Source organism: Rhinatrema bivittatum, chromosome 1 (genome assembly GCF_901001135.1).
Source record: "Rhinatrema bivittatum chromosome 1, aRhiBiv1.1, whole genome shotgun sequence".
NCBI classification, from domain to species: Eukaryota; Metazoa; Chordata; class Amphibia; order Gymnophiona; family Rhinatrematidae; genus Rhinatrema; species Rhinatrema bivittatum.
In genome coordinates this window covers 353,082,783-353,108,446 of record NC_042615.1, presented here as the reverse complement: position 1 = coordinate 353,108,446, position 25,664 = coordinate 353,082,783, and positions in this window count along the sequence as shown.

Sequence of the window (25,664 nt, the reverse complement as noted above, 5' to 3'; positions counted from 1 at the left end):
TGTCTAAAACGATTTGCATAGCAAAGGAACATATTTCTGGAAGGTGTTTCCCAGTTCTGGGAATTTATTTGTTCATGGGAACAAAACTAATTGTAATCTGAAGTGTAAGAACAGCATATAATTATAATTATAATGAATGCAATTAATTATAAGTAATTATATGAAAAAGGATTAAAGATGACAGATCAAATATCCAGTTCATTGGTTCCCCTTCAGCACCCAACTTAAATCTATGAGAAGACCTACCATCAATCTGTCATTCTTGATTAAAGCTTTTTAACAATGTTTTACATTTTTGCATGGGTTTACATTGAGAATACTGTAAAACTAAAACTCCTCATCTTTTCAGATGATGCCATAACTGGTACTGACAATTTCCTCTGCGTTTACAAAGAACAGAATTAGCATTTTCTGGACTATTATAACCAGGGCTTCCAGTCTTCAGCAATTCTGCAGCCACAGTAACAGCTGCAAAATCCTGACCTCTCTGCAAAATTCACTATTGCCCAGGGAATTGCCATGAAAGCCAAGAGCCGGGAAGGAGTGTAAGCAGTGGCAGAGGCAGATGGCACATCTTTCCTCTTCTTAGCGATCCTGGCCTGCTGATAAGAAAAGAACAGGATCATTGTGGCATCTGGGGCCATGTCTTCCTCCTTTGCTGCTTGGGGACAGAGCGTTGTGCTGTGGCCTGTATGGGACACCATAGGCTGTTCTAAGCACAACGCTCTGGCCTCAAGCTGCAGAGGAGGAGGATATAGACTGAGGTTCCAGGCTACCAATGTCCTCCTCCTACAGTTGAGATGATCAGGGGGAAGATTGGGGAGCGAGTGGATTGTAAGTGGGAGCAGGGTGTGAGGGGATCCGAAGTAAGGGTGAGATGTGAGTGAAGGATGAGAAGGAATTTGGGGGGAGAGTGAGAGGATCACAGAAAGTGCAGGGGAAACTGAGCAAGGGGATCACATGGGCTGTGGGAAGTGGAGGAGGTGGGGGCTAAAGCAAGGGATGGATCAGAAGTGGTGTGAGGGAGAGAGTGAGTGAGGAGATCAGAGAGGGTGCACATTGAGTGAGAGGACTGGAGGGGCTATGGTGTGACTGGGGGGATCAGAGAGGACGTAGAGTGAGAGTGAGGGGAATGGAGGAGGTGTGTGAGAAATGAGTGAATGGATCAGAGAAGGTGTGGGGACAGGGTAAGTGAAGAGATCAAAGGAAGTATGGGGTGCGTGAGTGAGAGAAGGGATAGACATTGGAAGAAGGGGTATATAAGAATGACTTCTTCCTCCTTGTCCTGATTACAAATCTCCCACTCTCCGATCCAGGATCCCTTCTTTCTCTCTCTCCCCCCATTCCCCTTCCCTCTCTTCTCTCCCTCCTCTTTCTTTTCTCTACTCGTGATGTTCCCTCACTGAGCTCCCAATTCTCTCTCTCTATTTCCCTCCTTCTGCACCTTGAATCTCCTTTTCCATCCCATCCCTGATCTCCCCTCTGTCCCTCCTCCCTGAGATCCCTTATCCGTCTCCCGACTCTGGGATCCAGTTTCCCTTCTAGATTCCCTCCCCTATACCCTATTCTCTATCTCCTCCTCATTTCTTAGCAACCAGTCTTATCACCAAGACTAGCAGCACACTGGGCATGGGGCCAGCCATGGTGGTGGGACCTCCTAGAATGCTGCAGCTGGCCAGCCTGGGCCCCCCTCTGACCAGCAGCCACATAAGAGCTTTGGAGAGCTCCTGCCAGTATAGCTGCAAACAGCCACGCCACCTGATGCGATATATTGGTGTCCCTTGGGCCTGGTGCCCTGCGCAGTTGCTCACTTTGCCTTCCCTCTTCTGTTGGCCCTGCCAGTACCAATCACTAAGATCCTTTTCCCCTCAAAGAAGAATGCAATAAATGAACAAGTAGACAAGGAATGTCAGAAAACATTTGTTGTATAAAACAAAATACAAATTTACGTGTAATATTCAAATTTATGCAAATGTGGTGCCCAATTGCCACAGAATTTTCCAACTCTTGCCACAGAATCTATGCCTGAGCTGCCACAGGAAAACCGGGGGCTGTGAATCCGGCTGTTAGAATCCTGTACTACAGCAAACAACATGAATCTGATTATCCTTGTGTTTTATACTTGATTTTCTTGATTCCCCATCTTCATCCCATTTGCAGGCCTGCCATGACCAACTTGTTTACCCACATCTAACTGCGAGTAAATGCAGGGGTGACTATTTTCAGAGAATATGCAGGTAGAAAAACATTCAAAAGAGAAAAATGTTGAGATTTTACATAGTAAACGTTGCTGGAAAACACGTATGTGTATGTGTGTGTATGTGTGTGTATGTGTATGTATGTATGTTTGATCAGGCCATCTGTTCTATGATTTTATTTGCACTGGTGGGGAGAGGGAGAAATAATGTCTCCAACTGGGCTGATTATGTGCATAATGTTTATTGCACAGAAGGAAATATACAACATTAGGTATTTGTACAATAGAAAACTTGTTAGAAACAAAGAAATATGCATACTTGCAGAATTCCAAAAGCAAACAGAAGAAATAAATGTGAAATATTATACATTCATAGTACGCATACAGTAAGATCATATGCAATAAAGAAATTAACCCAGTCTGTGATATTTTTGTTTTCCTCCTAGCACACCACATGTACCCCCACAGGCCCACACACACATGATCACACACACCTATACCTGCACACCCAACCACTTCTCCTGAAGGTGGAGACTGAATATTAAACATATTAAACATTTTCTGTGAAGGTAGCCAACCCTGTCACAAATACTACAGCACAGATTAAGAAAGGGCCACTTATGTTGTCACTAATGATATCTACATACGTCATCAATCGCCTGGTGACAATATATTCAAAAAAGGTTGCCAATGATTAATAAAAGCAGTGAAAACGTGGATAGACATCCATCGCAATCCAACCGTTTCAATCTGAAAATTTCAAACAGAGCTCTTTGGTAGGTGCTTTTTCTTCCACCCATGGTAATAAAAAACAATTTTTTTAGTGACCAGCAAAGGGAGATCAATCATAAGTTTTTGAGTAAAAGATCCTATATCATAAAATTCATGTATTCTCAACAAAGCCTGAACCACAGTACATGGTTGAAATCTATTTGAAATAACAATTGTAATGTGGTGAATATAATACCCCAAAAAGAGTAGATAAGGGAGCAGTAGTATATACTATGAATAAATGTTCCGGTATCCTTTTTACACTTGGAACAAATATCTGTGTCCAAAAACCCCATAAGAAACAACTTGTACCTATCCATATATGCAGAATGAAGAAATTTGAACTGCATCTCTCTCATACATCATTCGTTACCTTATAAATAGGATAAATCCTCAAGAATAATTGTCTTTTGTACCATCTCAGTCCAGTAATCACTTAGCGACCGCAAACATTCAATGGTAATATTCGCTCTACCCAGGATATAGCAAGTGATAATATTTTTCTTACTCTTAGTAGCACAACTATATGCCTGTAAGAAGCATGTTTCCTGTAATATTGGTGGAGACAATAATTTGTTGGCCAGAACATAATGTCTTGCTTGAAAATAGGCAAAGCAAGGACTTTGAGAAATATTAGATTTTTGCTTCAATACAGGTAAAGTTTTTACTTGCCTATCATCTATCAAAATATCTGCCATTATTTGTATACCACCTATGTACCCTTGCAGGAACATTTTTTCTCCTCCCATTTTAAAAGAAGGATTCCCTATACAGGAAAGAAGTGGAGAAAAATAACTTGATAAGCCCCATCCATGTCTTATATAATGCATAGCTTTCCTTATAGACAAAATCAGAACATGATTTTTTTTTTATAGCAGATGGTAAATGTTGTCTCAGTATATGAACTACATTCATAGGTACATAGGAATGCGTTAAATTCAATTCCAGATCTACAACAGTCTATTTACCAATTTGCAAAGTCCAATTGTGTAAGATCCACAATTGACAAGCTGTATTGTACAACCGTAGATCAGATAAATTGATTCCACATAATTCTTTGGTCTGAATTAATTTATTAATAGCTATTCTAGATCATTTAGATTTCCATAAAAACTTAGTCAAATGCTTCTGAAATAAAATATCTGCATTGAACACCCAACATGCAAGCATCTGCATCTAGAGCTGGCGCAAGGTTATTAGATACCCTAGGTGAAATTTACAGCCTGCTGCTCCTGCCACCCCCACCGCCGGGCACACCCTCCCTACACACAAATAAAATTATGTATTATAATAATTTTATATGAAAAAGGGCATTCAAAGTATTATCTTCAGAGGTAAAACTATCACTTATAACATGTATATTATATTTACATGCACTACTGTAATGCCAACCAGAAAAATCTGGAGAAAAAAGTAAAAAGGACACTTGGAATTGGTATTAGGCCTATTGTAATGTTTGTTGGGTGTGGGCTTGGCCCTCAGAAAGTCATGAATAAACTGTATTACAATTATTGTAAACCTCCCATACCAAAATAGCACTAATTACCAGTTTTCAAACAGCAATAACTCTACTTATGAAAAAGCAGCACTGCAAATATTACACTAGGCTCTAAAACACTATGGGGCAGATTTACGCGCATAGGGGGGTTAAGCGCGCTGAGCCTATTTTACATAGGCCCGGCGATGCGCGCAAGTCCCGGGACGTGTGTAAGTCCCAGGGCTTGAAAAAATGGGCGGGGCATGGGCATGTCCAAAGGCCTCTCCACTGCCACTGGGCCTGTGGATTGTGCACCGGCACTCGACTGGCACGCGCAACCTACGCTTGCCCGGAGGCAGGTGCAACTTCTGCAATAAAGGTTAGGGGGGGTTTAGGTAGGGCTGGGGGGTGGGTTAGGTAGGGGAAGGGAGCGGAAAGTGGGGGGGGGGGGCAGAAGGAACAGGGAAAGCCATTGGGGCTCCCCTAGGACTCGGCGCACGCAAGGTGCACAAGTGTGCACCCCCTTGCGCGCGCCAACCCCAGATTTTATAACATGCGCGTGGCTGCGCGCGCATGTTATAAAATCGGGCATAGATTTGTGCAAGCCCGGTTGCGCACACAAATCTATGCCTGCATGTAGCTACTAAAATCTGGCCCTATATGTCTCTTATTAGGAAAATGGAATAAGCCAGATTTTATAGATCCCTACACAAACTACAAGCTAGCAGAATACCTCACTTCAGTCATACATGCAGAACGTAGACAGACCTTCACCAAATATAGAATAAAGACACATAAACTATAAATAGAAACATGTAGACACAAACTGAACTGGAAATCACAAGAAGCCAGACTCTTAATGCAGTGCTACAATGGAAAAACCAAAACATCAACATTCATCATTAAACAATAAAATCAAGAAATATAAATTATCAATAGAGTAAAACCATACTAATAAAAAGAATATTCATAACAGCTGACGAATAAAACAACATCCAGTAATGTAAAAGTTATACAAATTTTCAAACACCAATAAACTATTTAAAAACAACAGACACATCAGATAGCATCCAATAATTAAATTTAATAAAGATAAAAAAATCTCCTGCTGTCCATCTCGCCTGCACAGGACCATGCCATGGCGTTTTCTCTTCCAGGCGTGCTGGAAGGAAGAAGGAAAGACCATGCCGATGCCGTCCCCTGATTGGTGGTGCTCTAGGAGGTTGTCTAGTCCACCTATTGCTTCCACTGGCCCTGTCTGCATCACATAGAATATCTTTGGAATTAAAATCCCTTTCAACAAGGCACATCTGCCCAAGAGTGTCAAATATAAATGTTGCCATGTTTTGAAATGATCAAGAGTTTCCTGCAACATAGCAGATACTGTAGATTCAATTTATAAAGATCTTTTATTTGTTTAGGTATCAATATACCCAAGTATCGTATTTGAGAATGTGCCCATGCAAATGGAAAATTCATCCCAACATCTAGATTAAATTCAGTACCCATCTTCATTGCTTCAGATTTCTGATAATTAATCACCATACTAGAAAATGCACCGAAACTATGAAAAATAGATAAAATTATAGGGATAGATTGTCCCATTTCTGTTACTATAAGTAGTATGTCATCTGCAAATAGATTTATCTTATTTTGAGTCACTCCTATGCTAAAGTCCTTGAAGTTAGAATGCATTTGCAACTTAATAACTAGCAGTTCCAAGGAAAGGACAAATAGTAAGGTTGACAAGGAGTAACCTTATCTTGTCCATCTACAAAGTGAAAAGGCAGCAGTGGGTTCCTCATTCATCAGAATTCTAGTGGATTCTAGTAGAATCTCTGAAAATAATGAAAAAAGGAACCCTGAATACCAAACTTTTCTAGGACCCAAAATAATTAGTCCCATCTTACCTTGTCAAATGCCTTTTAGGAATCTATATTTACTAGCATTGCAGCCTTTTGAGTTTATATGGCTGGTACAAAATTGTCAATATACTTTCCTAACTTTGCTGTTGGCTTCTTGTCCACAAAGTCCATTAAGCACTTCAATAAAATCCTCATGTAAAGTAGGTAAGGGCAAGTCTTTAAAAGAAGCATCTCTAATTCCATCATGACCTTTATATGAGGAATATAAATGGATCTGTTCGGATATGCCATCTTTCAAAAAACATGCCAAGGACTTGCGAGAAAGATTCAAAGTAAGGGGTTATCCGGATTGTGTAGTTAATCAGGCCTATAAAAGAGCGCGGTACATTAATAGGGATCTTTTATTAACCCCTAAGAAAATTCAAAAATCACAATCATTGGTGTGTGTGTTACCCTATTCGAATAGGGTAGGGGATTTAATTCAAGTTATCAAAAACCATTGGCATTTAGTCAGTGGTTTTGAAGGCATGCAGGATCCCCCAATGTTTTCCTTTAAAAGATCTCAGAACCTTTGGGATATTTTGGTACACTCAGATTTCGGTTATGGAGAGAACAGAAATGATAGAGGTGGTGGACATTACCCATGCACAAGTTGCAGTGTTTGTAAATTTAGTTTGTCAGTTGAATTTTTTATCCATCCAGTTTCTGGGAAAAAGGTTTTTCTGAAGAATATAACGTTTTGTGAATTTTCGTTGAAGAGACGCTGAAAAGTGAGTGTCGGGTGGTACATTTGCATGTACGTTTAAGAAAAACTTTGGGACGTACAAGTAAATAAAAATAAACTGCTGTGAATATTTGAAGGTAAAATGTAAACGTTTTTGGTGGGGTAGATTTTTGAAAATAATGTTGATTCAGTTTATTAAACATTGTAGATGAAACCCGTGTGGAAATATGTGGAGGATACATGAGCAGTAGGAGATTCTTCAAAATTTTTCCTGAAGAAGCCTGTGGGAAGGCGAAACATGTTGAGAAAATAAAGAAAAATTGAAGGATTTTTCATTTTTCAAACGAACAAAAATTTGTGCAATAGAATTCTCTCTGCTTGTTTAACAAATTGTATCTAAAATTGTACTTAAAAGATCTAGAATGCACTGTTAAAAGGTTTTTGTATTTATGCATGATAAAATTTGAGAATATTGAGATATTTTAATGATGAAAGGTATGAGGTATGTGAGTGTATGTATGGTATGAGTAGAGTGTGGATTGGTGAATGTATTTTAGATGAATATTCCTGAGGGTGATGTGTTAAGGATTTAAATATTGTTTTTGTAATTGTCTTGATTTAATAAAGATTGAGATAAATATATGTCACTATAATTTGTTTCTTGTTAATAATTTTGTGATATATAATTAAAGTTGCCAGAATAATTGTATCTTCATGAAGTGAAGGAAGGCAGGCTGCAGGAAGCACAGGAGGGCTGCAGGCACCGGCAGGGACAGCCTCCCTGACGGTTGAAGACGAAGACAGAAGCAGGCACCGGCAGGGACGGCCTCCCTCCCTGGAAAGGACCCCGGCATGACAAGGATGGCTTCCTACCGTCCTAGGACCCCGGGATCGTCAGCGGCGATCCAGCTGGGGAGGAGCCCAGCGATGGCGGCACACCCGCCAAGAAGGAAACTGCGTCAGCGGACCGACTGGCCGTGGGAGGTAAGGGAACTGCCCGCGCTCCTCACGGGCAGGTTCATAACAGTCACATTATTGGCCTTCTGTGTCATGGACCTGATCCTTGTTGCATGCTTTTTCTGTGTTCCCTGATTAGCATCTGTCTTGATGCTTGTCTTTGACTTCCCTGCTTACATTCTCTCTTTTGTGTATCCGGCCTTTGCATTCTATTCATACTTCCTGATGTAAACTAATTTCTTCTCGCATTTTCGGTTTTTCCCGTCTATACACTGTATGCAGCATCCTCTCCAAAATCCAAGTGTCCTGCGGTCCAGGCGTGCCACCAGTGGATGCATGCATGCATTCTCTGAGCTTTGCTTGGAGATGAAGAGATGCCCCCTATCGGAGGTATAGTTGTACGTGCGGCCTTCTTTCCTGCTGTGCACCTGTTGCTTTCTGTGGCGTCTGTGAGGCATCCTGGCTGTCCACTTTTCACTCAGCCTAGCTCTGACATGCTGCAGCAACAGGAAGAGACCCCTAGAGGTGGGGACAGGAACAGCAACTTCCCTCTCCCCCAAAGTGGCACTGGCGTACCGCCAACCACCCCCTTCCTGGGAGAAAACTTTCTTTTGTTGTTTTTTTTATAATTCTGGATATCTTTTGGTATCCTGTGTGTCTTTTATCTTTTGGTGGGGGGGGGGAGCTGAGTTTCTTTTTCAAAATTCAGGCCAGCAGGTAAATGCAAGTATTTGTACATGAAAGTCCGCTTGTGAAAGTATTCACAGGGATTTCAAAACAAAATTGCTAGAATGTCTTTTCAGGGCTGTAACACCTGTCGGAAACATTTTGAGAATGTAGACTGAGGTATTTTGCCTTCTGCAGTCACAGCAGATTAAAAAGAAACCCAGAGGGTGGAAAATGTAATGAGCTCAAGAATTTGACAAGAACAGGTACTGCATGACCTCTGGCTGTTAGAGGATGCAAGTCTCCCGTCACTTCCTCATACAACTTCTCCTGTGCTCTGCCACCCCTGCTTCAGAGGGCTGCCTATGCTGGGAGCCTCTTACTGCTGTGCCCAGAGCTGTATCCAGGCAATTTGGCACCTAAAACCAAGAGAAAAACTGTGCCCTCGCCCGTTACACAACACATGACACCACGATTTGGGAGACTCTGTTAAATGTTTATACAGCAATGCTCATGGCCAGTGCAAGGTTATTAGGTGCCCTAGGAAAACCTTATAGCAGGGGTCAGGAACCTATGGCTCGGGAGCCAGATATGGCTCTTTTGATGGCTGCATCTGGCTCGCAGACAAATCTTTAATAAAAAGTAAAAATCTAACAAAATCCCCCACCCTCCTGACGCCCCAAGACCTCCAAAATTAATTTACTGCAACCCCCACCCTCCTGACCCCCCCAAGACCTGCCAAAAGTCCCTGGTGGTCCAGCAGGGGTCCGGGAGCGATCTCCTGGACTTGGGCTGTCGGCTGCCAGTAGTCAAAATGGCGCCGACGGCCCTTTGCCCTTACTATGTCACAGGGGCTACCGCCGCCATTGGTCGACCTCAGTGACATAGTGAGGGCAAAGGGCCGTCGGCGCCATTTTGACTACTGGCAGCCGACAGCCCAAGTCCAGGAGATCGCTCCCGGACCGCTCCCGGACCCCCGCTGGACCACCAGGGACTTTTGGCAGGTCTTGGGGGGGTCAGGAGGGTGGGGGTTGAAGCAAATTAATTTTGGAGGTCTTGGGGGGCATCAGGAGGGTGGGGGGTTGTAGTAAATTAATTTGGCAGGCCTTTGGGGGCGTCAGGAGAGTAGGGGGTTGTAGTAAATTAATTTGGTAGGTCTTGTATGGCTCTCACGGAATTACATTTTAAAATATGTGGCGTTCATGGCTCTCTCAGCCAAAAAGGTTCCCGACCCCTGCCTTATAGCCTTGCACCCCCACCCCATCACATCCTTCTCACACACAATTCAAAATTATGCATTTATAATAATAAGAGTTTACATAAAAAAGAGCATTCAAAGCACAGTCTTCTGAGGTGAAAATATCACTTACAATATGTAAATTATATTTACATGCATTGCTGTGGTGCCAACCAGAAAACCCTGCAAAAAAGCAAGAGACACTTGGAAGCTATATGGTATTAGGCCTACTGCAATGCATCTTGGGCATGGACATGACCCTCAGAGAGCTACAAGAAAAAAGAATTTCTATATAAAAACATCACTAACTGCCAACACTCAAACAGCAACAACCCTACTAATGAAAGTTAATACTACAAATATTACACCAGCTCTAAAATAGTAATAACTCCCCCTATTAGGAAAACAGAACATTCAAGCTGCTATAGATCCCTACATAGAAACTACACACTAATGGAATAGCTCACTTCAGTCACATATGCAAAACATAGATAGACCATCAAATACGAATAAAGAGACCATACAGTATAAATAGAAATGACAGACAAAAACTGAACTGGAAACTGCAAAAAGCCAAATTTTGTATGCAAGGCTACAATGAAAAAAACAGAAACATTACCATTCCTTATAAAACAAAATTAGTAAAACCATATCAATAAAAAGAATAATTCAAAACAACGAACAGAATAACATTCAATAATTAAAAACATATAAAAATCTTCCAAACATCAATAAAATATTTCAAAACAGACATTTTACATCAAATAACATCCATCAATTAAAATAAGGATTTTAAAAAATTACCTGTTATCCATACCTTGGAACTTTTGATTTCCAGATGCCCTGAAATTGTCATGGAAATAACTGTTGTCGTTGTGCACAAACTTGTTTCCTCTCAAACACACACATGCTCTCTCTCATTCTCCCACACACAAGCACACATGTTCTCACTCTCCCATACACATGCATACATGCTCTTTCACTCTTCCACATATATGCTCTCTCTCACTTCCTCCTTGACATACCGGACAGCAGCAGTCTCCTTTTTCAGCCCCCGTGGCCAAGGGAACAATTTCCAGCCAGGGGGGTGTGCCAGCTCTAGCATTGGACTACTTCCAGCAGGGTAGGTGGCGCTCCTCCTTTTCCTTCGAAGTAGCGCAGCCCTGCAGAAAATGAGGGCATGGTAAGCTCAGCCTTATCAAGTGGAAAAGCAACGCAGCCCTGTCAGAATCAGCAGTGTTGCCAGCGGGGGCCATGCCGACCATTCTGTCAATATTGACGGGACTACACCAACCATGCTGTTGATTTTGACGGGGCCACGCTGCTTTTTCTCTTGTTGAGGATCCACCAGCCACACTACTCTCGTTGGAATATGGCAGCGCTATGGTGCCTTTTGGTAGCAGCACCTATGGCCGTAACCATATTGGCCATAGCACACTATGGCTCTAGCTGTGCCTTTCACACCTGTGCCTGATGCAGGACAAGCAAGGAGATGACTGCACACACAGTGAATGAGTCTGCAATATGGAAACTGGTAGTGTGTATAGAGTCCATGAAAAGACTAGTAACTTGTTCAGATGAAAACTTACTGCGAAATAGTTATTATATATCTGTCAGAATATGTTAATTCTGCATATCTCCCTGCAAGTAGCTGATAACTGCTTTACACTAAGGAGATAATTTTTAAAAAGGGTTACACGTGTAAATGTAGCATACTAACATAGCAATTTTAAAAAGCCATTTGGGCACGTAATGCGCACTTAACATGTGAATATCCTACAGGCAATTCAGTGGCATATATTGTAGCTATTTTCCAAAGCCCACTTACATGGGTAAAATGCATTTACACATGCAAAACCCAATTTTAAGTGTGGAAATGCTTTTTAAATTAGGCCCTAAATGAGTTAGGCAGAATATTCATGCAAGCAAGCTGGCATTCTAGCCCTAAAAAGTTAAGAAACTGTTGTCTGTGATTGACAGGGAGAGAATTGTTTTGATTGAATTAACCTCTGTGATTGACAGGGGGGTTCAGCTAATAATAGGAATATTGCTGTCTGTTAGACGAGGTCAAGGGGCAGATAAATAATAGAAAGAAAGACATTTTAAGGAGCTTCAGTCTGGGTGCAGTGAATTGAGCATATTGCAGTTGCAAAGCTTCTGGGTTTTTCCTCTGACCAATCTGTTTTAATACTAACTATTAGTGAGGGTAGTTTTGGTGGTATAATTTTCAAAGTGGGCTGTTACAAAAGCATCTTCTTAGTCCTTGAAAAAAGAAATGTACTGCTTCAAATAGTGCAAACAAATTGACATGCACCATTTACCACCTTTTGGTTTTAACCTCCTGTGATGCAGTCCTGGGGTTTGATGCCTGTCTCTCTCTTCTGGAAGCGCACCTAACAGGTTTTGCAGCCCTCTTTGTCATCACAGATAATAATTTATTTGTCCAGGGCAAGTATCTCTAGTGTCCTTCCGAATGGGGTCTCAAACCCCCTCTCCACCTGGTCTCCACTGATCCTTAACACAGTCTTACCACCCAGTTGTTTCACCGGGTAGTGAATTTTTAAGTCTTTTAGGCTCGGTCCACAATTTCAGTGAATCCAAACAGAAAAGGGAAGAACAAATCCCAAAGGAAAATAAATGTCAGCAAACTTTGCTCTTTTCTTTAGAGGGTCGAGAATTCTGATCCTGCCAGTCATTACTGCTCCAAGCACACTTTCCACAGGGAGACATCATCGCCTTCAGAGCCCCTCGAGGGAGACTGAAGTAGGTCTCCCGTGGATTCTTTTTTATAGGTCCTAGGCCCCTCCTCTGAACTATCTTGATTGGCCCAGTCATCCTGCCTGCCCCTTTCCCACAGCTGCAACTGTTTTCTGGACTCTCTTGTTGAAAGAAACCACTATCCCTGAGAAAGGCTAGTTCTCTTCACCCTCCCTCTTGAGTTTTCCCCGATTGATTCTTTGGTTCTCAGCCTGGAGACACACACTCGTTCGTACCTTCTCTTGCCTAAAACTTAAATCTGGACCTCTATTCAAAAGATTTATGTGGTTAAAATCATTTTTTAACCACATAATATAAAACCTAACTGGTTAAAAATTCCGCCCAACCCTGGCCAGGTAAAATCTGACCACATAAAATTGATATTTACACAGATTTACCACACAAAAAGAAGGGACTAGGTTGGGGCGTGCCTCGAGTGGGTTATTCACATTAAGCTGGTTAGTGCGATATTTGGCTTAAATTTGTCATCCAATGTGCAGCTGCACAAATTACTGCCTTAAATCTAACCACGCACATTTGATATGGTTAGATTTAACCAGATACTCAGCAACAATTTTAAACAGACATGGCTGAATATGCAAACAAAATTAACTGGTTAAAATCAATTTATGAACATCACTCTTCAGAGGCTCTTTGATTTTCTAGTCCGGAGTTTTTTTTTCAGGACAAAAAACATAAGAAGGGAAGACAGGTTGTGACTACATGGTTGTTTTTTTTCAGTGAACAAGATAACTATACCAGAGGACAGTAGGCAAAATCTAAAGCCCATTAATTAGAATTCAGTATAGCATAGAGGTGATAAAAAAACATCTACAAGATGGATAAAATGCATAGTTATACCAATGAAGCAGCATCTGATATTTTAGCTGGTTTCAGGTTATTTGATACACCTATACCGCAATCCACAGGAGAGGGAGATTGGAATTCCTTGGTTAAGACGAAAAGGAAATTAATTAGGATGGAGTTACATGCAGCATCGCTTGCTGAATACTGTCATTGTAGCCGCATACCACGTGGTTTAAGAGTGAATAAAGAGCCACATTTGTTTGCCACAGATGATGCATTTGTAGAGTGTTGGAACGCGATTCTCAACAAATGCAGTTATGATTTGATGGTCCTAATAGTGTCTACCACGAAGACTCAGTTAGAGGAAATCAATAAGGAGATAGAAGTTGAAGTTCTCAAGTTGAAAAATAGTTTCCCAATTGATACATTTGAAACTAAACTTAATGAACATCAAAAACAACTTGATGAATATCGGATGGAGATCAAAAAAATGAAAATGAGTAAATTTGAACGTGATGAAAAAGACTACACTACAGGCTATGTATACCCCTGGATGCAAACAAAAAGGATTAATAAATATAAACATAAGGGAGATTTTTCATCTTCGTCTGAAGATTCTTCAGATGAAGACAGAAGGGGTAGTGACAGAGACAGTGCTAGGCAAGTTAGGTTTCAAGAGTCAAACATGTATCAGGAGAATAACCGTCCCATAAAAGATGGTTCCACAACACGTGGTCGCGGTAATAGGGGAGATCAGAATTATAAAGCCAGAAAAACTTACGGCTCTAGGGAACCTTATAATTTTCGTAGGTAACAACAGACTGCCGGTAACTAGATTAACTCAATTTCAGAGTGATAATGTAGCGAACTTGTCTTCTAAAGAATTTGATGATGTTACATTGGAAGTGCTCAGTAAAGGTCTGTCGTTCGTTCCAGTGAAAAAATATGATGGATTTTCCACTCATGTAGATTTAAAAATTTTTTTTCGGAGACTTAGGTTAAGAGATTTCTTTGGTCCCAATCAAGAGGGATATATTAAAGATAAGCTGTCAAAACCTTCCAATTGGATGCCAGTGGAACCTCCTAATCCGTTAATTATTGCGTTTGAAACTGTGATTAATAGAGAGGTATCTCAGATTGAAGATCAGAAAGATTGGATTAATTATAATATTTCCAAGGAACAAATGGAGTCTATTCACGATCTAAGTCAAGATCCTAGTATCGTTATTAGAGGGGCAGATAAGGGGGGAGCCCTTGTTATAATGGATACTGTAGACTATGATATGGAGGCATGGCAACAACTACATAATGAGCAGTTTTATGAACAGATTTCTGTAGATCCAGGTCAGGATATAAGAGCTCGTATTAATGATGTAGTGGCAGAAGCGCAGGCATTGAGATATATTACCAATCGAGAGGCTAAATTTTTATATGTGGAAACTTTTGTAACACCTTATATATATTTTGTTCCAAAGATCCACAAATCAATGGAGAAACCACCAGGATGACCAATCGTCTCTGGAAGAGGCTCTATTTTTGAGAACGTAGCAAAATATATAGATAACATGTTACAACCATAGGTGAAAGATATAAAATCATATGTCAAAGATTCCACTGCATTCATTAATATGTTGGAGCAAATAGGAACCATTGAACATAATAGTTGGACTGTTACAGCAGATGTAACCTCTTTGTATACCAACATACCCCAGCGGGACGCATTAGAAATCATAGATAATTCTTTGGTTAAATTAGGGGTACGGTCTTCGAAAAAAAGTATGATTAACCAATTAGCAGAAATAGTAATAACTCAGTTTTATTTTGAATTTCAGAATCATTTGTTTAAGCAGGTAAAGGGGATTCCAATGGGCTCACCTTTAGCACCTTCAGTTGCCTGCCTCTATGTAGCTGCATATGAGGAGAGACATTTATATACATCTGTTTATTTTCATCACATACGGTTTTATAAACGGTATATTGATGATTTATTTTTCATTTGGACCGGTGACAGACAACAATTATCTGCATTTGAACAATACCTTAATGGGTGTGATTCAGATTTAAAGTTTACAGTACAATTGAGCAATAGCCAATTACCATTTTTGGATATTATGGTGAAGATAGATGATGGCAACATTTTGACATCAGTTTATATCAAGCCCACTGACAAGAACACTACATTACACTTTAAAAGTTTTCATCCCAAGAGACTCAGGGAAAGTATACCTATAAGTCAGTTTTTAAGATACCGACGAATCTGTTCCACTGTTAAGGAGTACAAACAACATGCAGAGACTCTGACCCTTAAGTTTAAGGAAATAGGATATCTGACTGGGTGTATCAAGCGTGCATATAAGAGGGCATTGTATGCCAATAGAATTAATTTACTTTTGCCAAGTTCCCGCAATAAAGTTACAAGGTCCATTTGTACATTGCCATTTTCAATGAAATCTCATCAAATCAAGCAATGCATCCTTAAATACTGGCATATAATTCAATCCTTAACTGGGTTTGAGGAGCCACCGGTCTTCGCTATGAATCGGGGCGCTAGTATCAGATCTTTATTATCCAGGCCACAAGAGATGATAGAGCAAGATGATTGGGGACAGTTCAAATGTGGCAAATGCTCGGTATGCCAAAATGTTTGGGAAATTAAAACATTTAAAATCCCTCATTGGAGGAATGTGTTTACCATTAAAGGACATTTTACCTGCGAGTCCAAAATGGTCATTTATGCCATTGTTTGCCCATGTGAGCTGGTGTATATAGGATTTACCACAAGATCTATAAGACAGCATATAGTGGAGCATAAAAGTAGATTAAGGACTAAGAAGACTGGGGTTCCCCTAGTAGCTCATTGGGGTTAAGCCAATCATAATGTGGAACATATACGTTTTTTCATGATTCAGCAATGTCATGTGCGACAGCAAGGAGATGTTACCAATGTCTTGAGGAAATTTGAGCAAAAATTCATATACCAATGGGACACTATTCATCCTAGAGGTTTAAATGAGATGATCGAATGGGAGGCGTTTTATGGCACATAAATTGAAGATTTATATAATAGTCACCTCAGTTATAAAGTGAGTGAAGATCTATATATGTTTTGGTATTATGTGTTGTGACAAGGATCGTTATGTTTAGGTGGGTTGAATAAACGTCAAAAACGTAATGGTGACGTTAAACACGTAAACACGTGATGAAACAACGTGTCATATTATAGGATGTAGGAGATTTAAAAGTCGGCGTTTGTTATAGTTAGGCAGCAGCGTTTTGGAAAGGAGGGAGTAGCAGCGTATTTGATTAGACCATGGTAACACTTTGAATGGTAGAGATTGTCCGGGTATGACTTTGAGGTTTGGTGTCATCTGAAGGTTTAAAACTGGTAAGTGGAATGATGCGACGTAGTAGAAAGTTGTGATAATATAGTGGTGATATGATAGGTATTATATCAATTTGTTGTATGTGTTGTAGGATCCCAAGGTACTGTCTGTACTTGGAACGAGGAGGTTTTAAATACGCTAGGAGTATGGCTATGAAGTCAGTTACTGTTATACACCGCGGATATAAATCATGCAAAAGATCCGTCTGAGTAAGGCTAAGGAGTTACCGGTGTCTCATTGAAGGTGTAGATACGTGGGAAATACTGGGGTATAAATGCGGGTAAGAACATATCTGGGCACTATTTAAGATTGATGACTGGTGGTTTTGTGATATTTAAATTGGTTGTTATTTTTATTTAATATATTTCAGCTAGAGGCTGTGTGAGAAGCATATGCACGGAGTGGAGAATTATAAGATACTGCTTTGAGAATATCGTTGTGAGCTGATTCGAAATTCGAAATTACATTATGATATATGTCTAGCAGAAGGATCATTTGTAACTACATTACAGCAAGAACATGGTTTTGTAAATCATAATATAATTGACCCCGATCTACAATAAATGGAGGTTCCCTGAAGAAGCCTGTTTGTGCAGGCGAAACGAGAAATCTCGTCGGAATATTTGGATATATGTTAACGGGGGAATATTTGGATATATGTTAATGGGTCTTTCTGAATGTATAATATCATATATGATGTACATGTATTGTGGTTTTATGGATGAATGGGATGTATGAGGTATGAGTGTGGGATCAATAATGTTAACTGATCAAATTTTAGAATTGATTCTAAATGCATAAATGTCTCACACATGTCTGTATGGCATATATTTATAAATTTTGTATACACAATAAATTATATAATGGTTGGGCTTTAGATTTTGCCTACTGTCCTCTGGTATAGTTATCTTGTTCATATAACAGACAGAGGTATTGCACGTATGTAATGTACCTGTTGAGGTTTTTTTTTTCAGTTGCATATTTAACCTTCTTGCTGAAACATTGTTATTATTATCTTCTAGATATCCTGGTAATGCACTATGCGCATTCTGTCCCAATCACCAATGCTGCAACTTTGTGAAATCTGGTGCTAAAAACTGTACTTTGTAGAAAAACACACAAACCAGACCCCACTGCCAGATGTTACTTCAGGATGTAGTAGATTCAACTTAGTAGTAGGTATTGCAGAGAGAGGAAAGTATAGTAATGAATCCTACTCCACGTCATCCTCAGGGATTCAGCATTTTACCAACATTTCTGTAATGAAAGTGCATAAATACAGAAAGGTTAGAAATATTTGGAAAATATTGCAAGTTTTCAAAATGTACCTTTTAGCCTCATTGGGGCGTTTAATGTGCAAGTGTCGCTTTGCTTCAATTACCGTGAAGGATTTTGGCTTTTGTAGAAACAAATGAATGGCTTACCTAGTTTCCACCGAGCATGGATAATTTCCATGGCTGAGGAACTTTTTCCACACCTGTCAAACCGTATCGCAGGTGTCCTAAGGCGAGCTCAGGAAGGAAAAAGTCCTCCCGTGGTGCAGCAGGGCAAACTTTCGCTGGAGGTTGATTTTCAGTGTGAATATAGATTGTGAATGCAGGTACTCATGAGCCTTCTGAATTTTGGGGTTTTAAGCAGGAGGTGGCAGAAAAATTTCCACAGGGATAACTGGCTTGTGGCGGCCAAGCGTTCATAGCAATGTCGCTCTTTGAACATTTTTTCCTGTACTGAACAATAAACAGCCCCCCCACACACACACACACACACAAATATATGCCAAGCATGGCCATTTTTTTACTTTGGACTGGGTTAGAAGATATTCTGTCCAGTCTGATTTCACAGTGCTTGGTTATTTCTCTCTTCTTCACTAAATCACTGGGTTTAATTGAAACGGAAAAATAAGGGTGACATGGTGAGTTCTGACCTCAGTTATTACTCATATCTGTTGTCTACTGTGATCTTTGCTACATTCATTTTGGTTTTCTTTTAATGGAATTCAATTTTTAGAATCTCAGATTTGCAGCCTAACAGTTTCATTCACAGTCTTCACTTTAGATTTTTTAACATTTGTTCTGTCTTTTAACTAAACCTTAATCTTTTGGTTTTGATGGTGTGTTTAATGGTCAAAATTATTTCCCTTTTTTCTTTCTGAACAGGCAGTACTGTAAGCCTTTTGTTAATACCGTCCGGTTAAAAAAAATAAAGAATGAAGGATTAAGGTGATTTTAAAACAATCACTATTCTGTTGTGATGGAAGTAACAGAATGTCAGGTTTATTTTTAGTTTGACATAACAATACATACTTCAGTGACACTGATCGCTTCTGATTCTGTCCTCCTGAAATGTGTAACATACTCAAGAGTGTTTTTTGGAGATCCAAGTGTGAGAAACAATATGTGATTGAAAGAATGTGAATGAAAACCTCAGCAAAACCAAACTGGATACAGCAACCAAGTGTGCTGTAATGGATGAAACAAATGCAAAAATGATTAGAATTATGAAAAACTTTTCGGGAACAGACATGAAACTAATCTAGGGCTGCTTTAACCACTGGGAAAACTAGGTGATTGGCTAGGATGTCAGCTTTTGTGGGACAGCAAAGGACAGTAGGACTGATGTAGGGATGTGCAGAAGGAAAAAATTCATTTCGATTCATTTTTCGTTTCGCCGGGACACAAATTCGTTGCATTAGTTTCATAGGGGGAAAAACCAATTCATTGATTAGTTTCATTCATTTTTCGTTTGGCATTAAAGTCAATGGGGGAAGTATTTGCAGCCTATTTTTGGCTGCAGAATAGGGGTTTTCTTATCAATTCTGATGAAACTTCTGGGGAGCAATCATCAGAACGAGAAAAGAGGTTCAAGGTACTTAGACTGTGGCAAAGTGGCACCAAAGTGGCATGAATAGCTTAAGGCACTGTAAAGGGGCAAAGGGGTACCAGGAGTGGCAAAAGTGCTTTAACAGAGGTACAAAGCAGCAGCGAGAGTGTAAAAAACACACCACAGCTTCAAAAGAGAGCACCGATAACAGTTGCATGAACCCTCGAAGACAGCACAACAGGCAAAGTGGCAAGACAAGTGGCATCAACATCCTACAGCACAATGAAGGGGGAACATAGCAAGCAGAAAGCGTGTCAGAAAAAACCACAAGACACCGATAAAGTGACAAAGCAGCAGAAAGACTAGCACCAACACACTGAGGAACCATGATAGTGGTAAGAACACCACAAGGAGTAGAGTGAGTCGTCTGGTGTATGGCAGCAAGGCAGAGTGGCAGAAAGTTGAGAGGGGCAAGACAGGCTGCAGAGCAGAGGTAGTCAGGTCCCTGTGGTTTTGATAGGGGCAAGAAAGGCTGGCCCCAGGGAGAGTTCCCTTTCCTTTGTGGAGGAAAGGGGTCCCTAGAATGGGTTCGCCCTAGAGTGGGGTGGTTCCATTGGCATCTAGTGAGCTCTCGTTGGTCTTTTAAAATCTGGTGGACATAGCAGATATACAAACGAGAATTTTGAAGGCTGAGGTGGAGGAGGTTTCCATGTGAACAGCGGTTCAACATGGGTTAGCGGGTGTTAAGAGATAGGCTGGCTACTCCCGGGGAGAGTTCCCTTTCCTTTGTGCAGCAAAGGGCTCTCTAGAATGGGTGGTTGGCCCTAAAGTGGAGCACGAGCCTTCAAAGTGTGGCGAGTCGACGTGGATGAGGTTAACATGTGAACAGCGGTTCAACATGGGTCAGCTGGTGTTAAGAGATAAGCTGGCTACACCCGGGGAGAGTTCCCTTTCCTTTGCACAGGAAAGGGCTCCCTAGAATGGGTTGTTGGCCCCCTAGAGTAGAGCATAAGCCTTCAAAGTGTTGTGAGTCGACGTGAAGGAGGTTTCTATGTGAACAGCGGTTCAACATGGGTCAACGGGTACTAAGAGATAGGCTGGCTACACCCAGGGAGAGTTCCCTTTCCTTTGCGCAGGAAAGGGCTCCCTAGAATGGGTTGGCCCCCTAGAGTGGGGTGTTTCTTTTGGCATCTAGTGAATACCCAGAAGCTATTAACTGCTTATGCACTTCAGCTGATGATAAAGGAACTTGAAGAGCTCTCAGAAATAAGAAAACTGCTATTCAAGTCCAAATCTACAATATCAACCTATGTTGACTTTGAACCCCACACAGTGCCTCTGTAAACTATGGGAACACAGAGGATGAACTAGAGTGCAGCTACCACCAGTTTTCTATAATACTAGAAACATTAATGTTGGCACCTAAGAAAGATTTAGGGACAATGGCCCATATTATGAAGCTCATGAAAACTATTGAACATATGAAACATGCAAGCTCCAAACATCTTAAGTGTTATTGTTTGTAATGTTTTGGGTGGACCCTTGGACACTGTGGCAGCTGACCATGCCCACAGGGGGGGGGGGGGGGGGAAGTCCCGTGAAGGGCCACAGGTCAGGCTCAGCTTTGGGACACACAACACAGAGTTATATCTTTTATTAGACAAAGTTGATAAGCCACCAGAGGTGGCAGTAGTGAGTAGAGATGAAGCCCGGCTGGGCTTAGGATTCCTCAGGATACTGGAACAGAGATTCCCTCTATGGATGTGCTATAGTGGAGAAAACTGAAATAGTGAATACAGTTAACATACAGTTAACATACACAGGGTTCTGGTATAGAGCCTCATTGGTAAAGTTACTCACACAGTGGTTTCTCCCGGAAGGTGACACAGAATCTGGAATAGAGGCAGGCCCTCGAGGAGTGAGTACTTGGTTCCAGGGAACAGCTCTGAGGAAATAAAGTTGGTAACTCACTGATGATGTAGGCAGCGGTTTCTTCCAAGCAGAAGCGATAGGTTCAGGCAGCGAGTCAGGGAACATGGGCCCTCGAGAAGCGAGTACCGGTTCCTGATAGCGACCTGAAAGAAAATGAGAGAGGCCCCCAAGGAGCGGGTACCCCATTAGGATAAAGTCCAAGGTTGGAGAGGCAGAGTAGCTAGGTATGGAGAGTGAATCCCATCCCTAAGGAAATCCCGATCCTTGCTAACTCGACGAGCTAGCAAAAAGTATAGGCTTTTGTATCCGTGATGCGTGATATCATCACAGGGGGACGCCCCTGAGGTTCGCGCCAAAGAGAGAATAAGAAGCAGGGCCGCGCGCGCCCTATGATACCTGGACAACATAGCGGGATGCAGCGCCCAAGCCGGACCGGGGATGCCGGAGAGAACAGCAGGCAGACGCTGTGGCAGCCAGACGTCCATCAACCGAGGGAGGAGTCGCAAAAAAGGTAAGGTGGGCGGAGTGGAGACGTCGGGCAGCGACAGTTGTAACATTAAGTCAGCTTTTTATGTTCTTACATTCCAAATGTTGCAAAACAGGAAAAAGAATATTCAGTTACTCATGCACAAATACATGAAACTGAAATTAGAAATGCTAGAACTAAACTCAGACAGGCACAGCGTTTGAGGTCAGGCCCTTGTAGTGTCGTAAGGGCTGGACAGTGGACAGTCAGGCACAGTGTTTGAGGTCAGGCCCTTGTAGTGACATAAGGGCTGGACAGTGGACACTGCAGACAGGCACAGAGTTTGAGGTCAGGCCCTTGTAGTGACGTAAGGGCTGGACAGTGGACCCTGCAGACAGGCACAGCGTTCGAGTTCAGGCCCTTGTAGTGACGAAAGGGCTAGACAGTGGACAGACAGGCATAGCGGTTGAGGTCAGGTACATGTGCTAATATTATCTGGAGCATATGAGGCAGTTGGAGCTGCTGCAAGGCTTTAAATTGCTTTTATTCATCTTGCCATTCACAGGGAAAATTTGGAAACCTAAGCAAAGGCATTTTACTTTTAAAAACACTAGCATTTCCATCAACTCTGGTGCCAGCCTTGAGCGGTGAGGGCTCATGATATCCCCTGTCATTGAAAATACACGTTCACTTGGCGCACTGGTTGGTGGACATGACAGATATCACTGAGCTACTTTGGCTAGGTGTGGCCAGACAGTGGACTTGTGCGCCCAATATGCCAGTGGATCTGTCTGCATGTCCTCTATGGGCTCTGTGAGATACCATGTCACTGACATTTTTGCTGGTGTCTCCTTTGCTTGGATGGGCTGAGAGTCCTTCTTGCCAGCTGCTTTCACTCTAGCCCGTTCCAGAACAGATGCTTGTTTATGGGCAACATGGCTTTGGCATACTGAAGTGGAGCAGGAAGTACTAGCTGTCACTGACAGAGTGCTGCTCCTGCTTGGGCTAGCACTACTCTCTGAAGTGCCCGCTGTTTCCTCCTCTGATTCATGCCAAATCTGTCTCTGCCTATGACGCTCCTGTTCACGGACTTTTACTAACAGCAGGTCCTTCACAAATGTGAGACAATCGTACTGTAGGGTGAGTTTCCCTTTCACATGGGGATCACAGACTGTGGTGAGCATGTATGTGTGGTCTTTTGTTAAAGGTCTTAATCTCTCTTGCACCTGCTTCTGCAAAAAGTCTAGACAATGCAGCCCCTCTGCTGTCATTCCCTCTTCCTGTTTAAAGCCCTCCAAATTTTCCTCCAGAAAATTAACTATAGGGATGATGTCAGCCAAGGTGGCACTTCTGGAACTCAGCTCCTCCATGGCATCCTTGAAGGACTGCAGGATTTTTACCAGCTGATTCATGACTAACCAATCATGATGCCCTAGGGGACTATGCACACCTATCTCCATTTCCAGAGAAAGGTCATGAAGGAGTATCTGCAGCATCATATAGGTGGAATTTCACCAGGTGCCAATGTCTTGAATGTGACACTTGTGAGGCATCTCCAAATCAGTCTGCTTTTGTCGGAAAACCTACCCCACCTTCACACTTCTGTGGAAGTACGCTGCTATGTTCCTGCACGTGTGTATTAACGTATGCAGGTATTCGTTCTCTTGGTGATTGGACTCCAACCCCAGAGCTGACTTCACTACCAGGTGCAGAGTGTGTGCAAAACATTGGATGTTCTGAAAACGCCTGTCGCATAGTGCCTTTACCATGTTTGCACCATGTCTGTGACAAAGAACCCTGCCTAAAGATTCCTGTCTCACTGGTGTAGCTGCAACCCGCCAGCATCTGTCTGATGCATGCTAGAATATTGGCTGAGGTATGGGCCTCGTCCATCAGGTGGGTGTGCAGTAAAGCCCACCTCCACCCTGATACCTGCCCCTGCCCCTGATACCTGCCCCTGCCTCAGCCAGGTCCCACCAGTGTGCTGTCAGGGAGAGGTAAGAGTGTGCAGCATTCATGGTGGTCCAGATATCGCAGGTGAAATGCACACTCCCCTGTGCCTTAGCTAGCAGCGCTTGGATGCAACTGCGACACTGGTTGTACAGACTTGGGATGACCTTTCTACTAAATGTGATTCTGGAGGGGACTTTGTAATTTGGAACTAAGACCTTCAGCAAATGCTTGAAACCCACATTCTCCACTACCTGCAAGGGCTGGTCATCAAGGGCAATCATTTCCCCGAAGATCCTGATTACAACTTTTGAGGCTGCCTGCCTCCTTCCCGAACACCACTCCATTTCCTCCATGGTGGGTTGTCGCTTCTGACATATGGCAGGGGACTTCTGGCCTGCCACCTGACTGCTAGAAGGGGCTGAGGGCGTGGGGTGACTCTGCTCCTTTTCAACCACTTTACACTGCCTGCAAAAAGGGGTCCCCTGACTGGTACTGCCACCATCCCCAGATGGCAGTACTGTTGGGTTTTGATTCTGCATATGATGCATCATGCCAAAATTAGTTAGATGTTCCATTTGCTTGCCTCTGCTAATAGCCCTGGCACAGTAATTACACTGAGCAAAATGTGGGTCCTCTGTCACTTTAAAGTGGCTCTAGATCGCAGATTTCTTTCATAATCCCTTCTCTATAGCCTTCGGGGTGGATGCTGGCACTGGAAGTGAAGTAGTGGGTGCAGCCTGAGAAGCAATGCCAGGGGCATCAGTCACACTCTGTGCCTGCGCTGACAGCTCGTCTTCCTCATCATTATCAGTTTCATCTTTCCCCTGCAGCACTGAAGTGGAGGCTAAGACAGAACTAACTAATCCTCCCAAACCCTCTTCAGCTATTACGTCTTCCATTTCTGATGATGAGACTCCCTCACAAGAAAATTCTTCATCGGAATCAGAATTAAACAGTGCCTGCGCTACATTTTCAACACAAAGTCGAGTCTGCTGTCGCACTGCTGCTTTTCGGTCTTGCCCTTTTGTCTTGCATGACTCAGCCTCCCCTTCCCTCACCTCCAAAACTACAGGGTCAGAAACAGGTTGTGGCAGTGCATCATCTTTAAATTTCAGTTTTTTTCCAGCTGGAACTGCCTGCCCCTCCAGAGATTTTAGATTGGAACAGCTCCCTTTTTAACTTTAATGGGGGACTGGCACTGCCTTTTGAAGTGCCTCCTCTGCCAGTCCCAATCACTCGACCACATCTACCTTTCCCTGACATCATGGATTTAATGTCACTGCCTACTAGGGATTTCAATTAAAATAATTATTTCTTTATTGGTGAATGAACACGTCTGTGCCAATATATGTGAGTCTGCAAAACTGCCCACAGATGCACGATGCAGTGCTTTGATGTACACTGCAACTGAGACCACTGTATGTAGACACACCAAACTTTTAACTACAAAAGAGGCCTACTGGGGATTTGGCTTAAAAGAGCATTGCTGATCCAATATATGTGAGTCTGCAAAACTGCGTACTCTGCAGTGTCTTGATGTACACTGCAACTGAGACCACTGTATGTAGACACACCAAACTTGTAACTACAAAAGAGGCCTACTGGGGGTTTCGCTTAAAAGAGCACTGCTGTCTCAATATATGTGAGTCTGC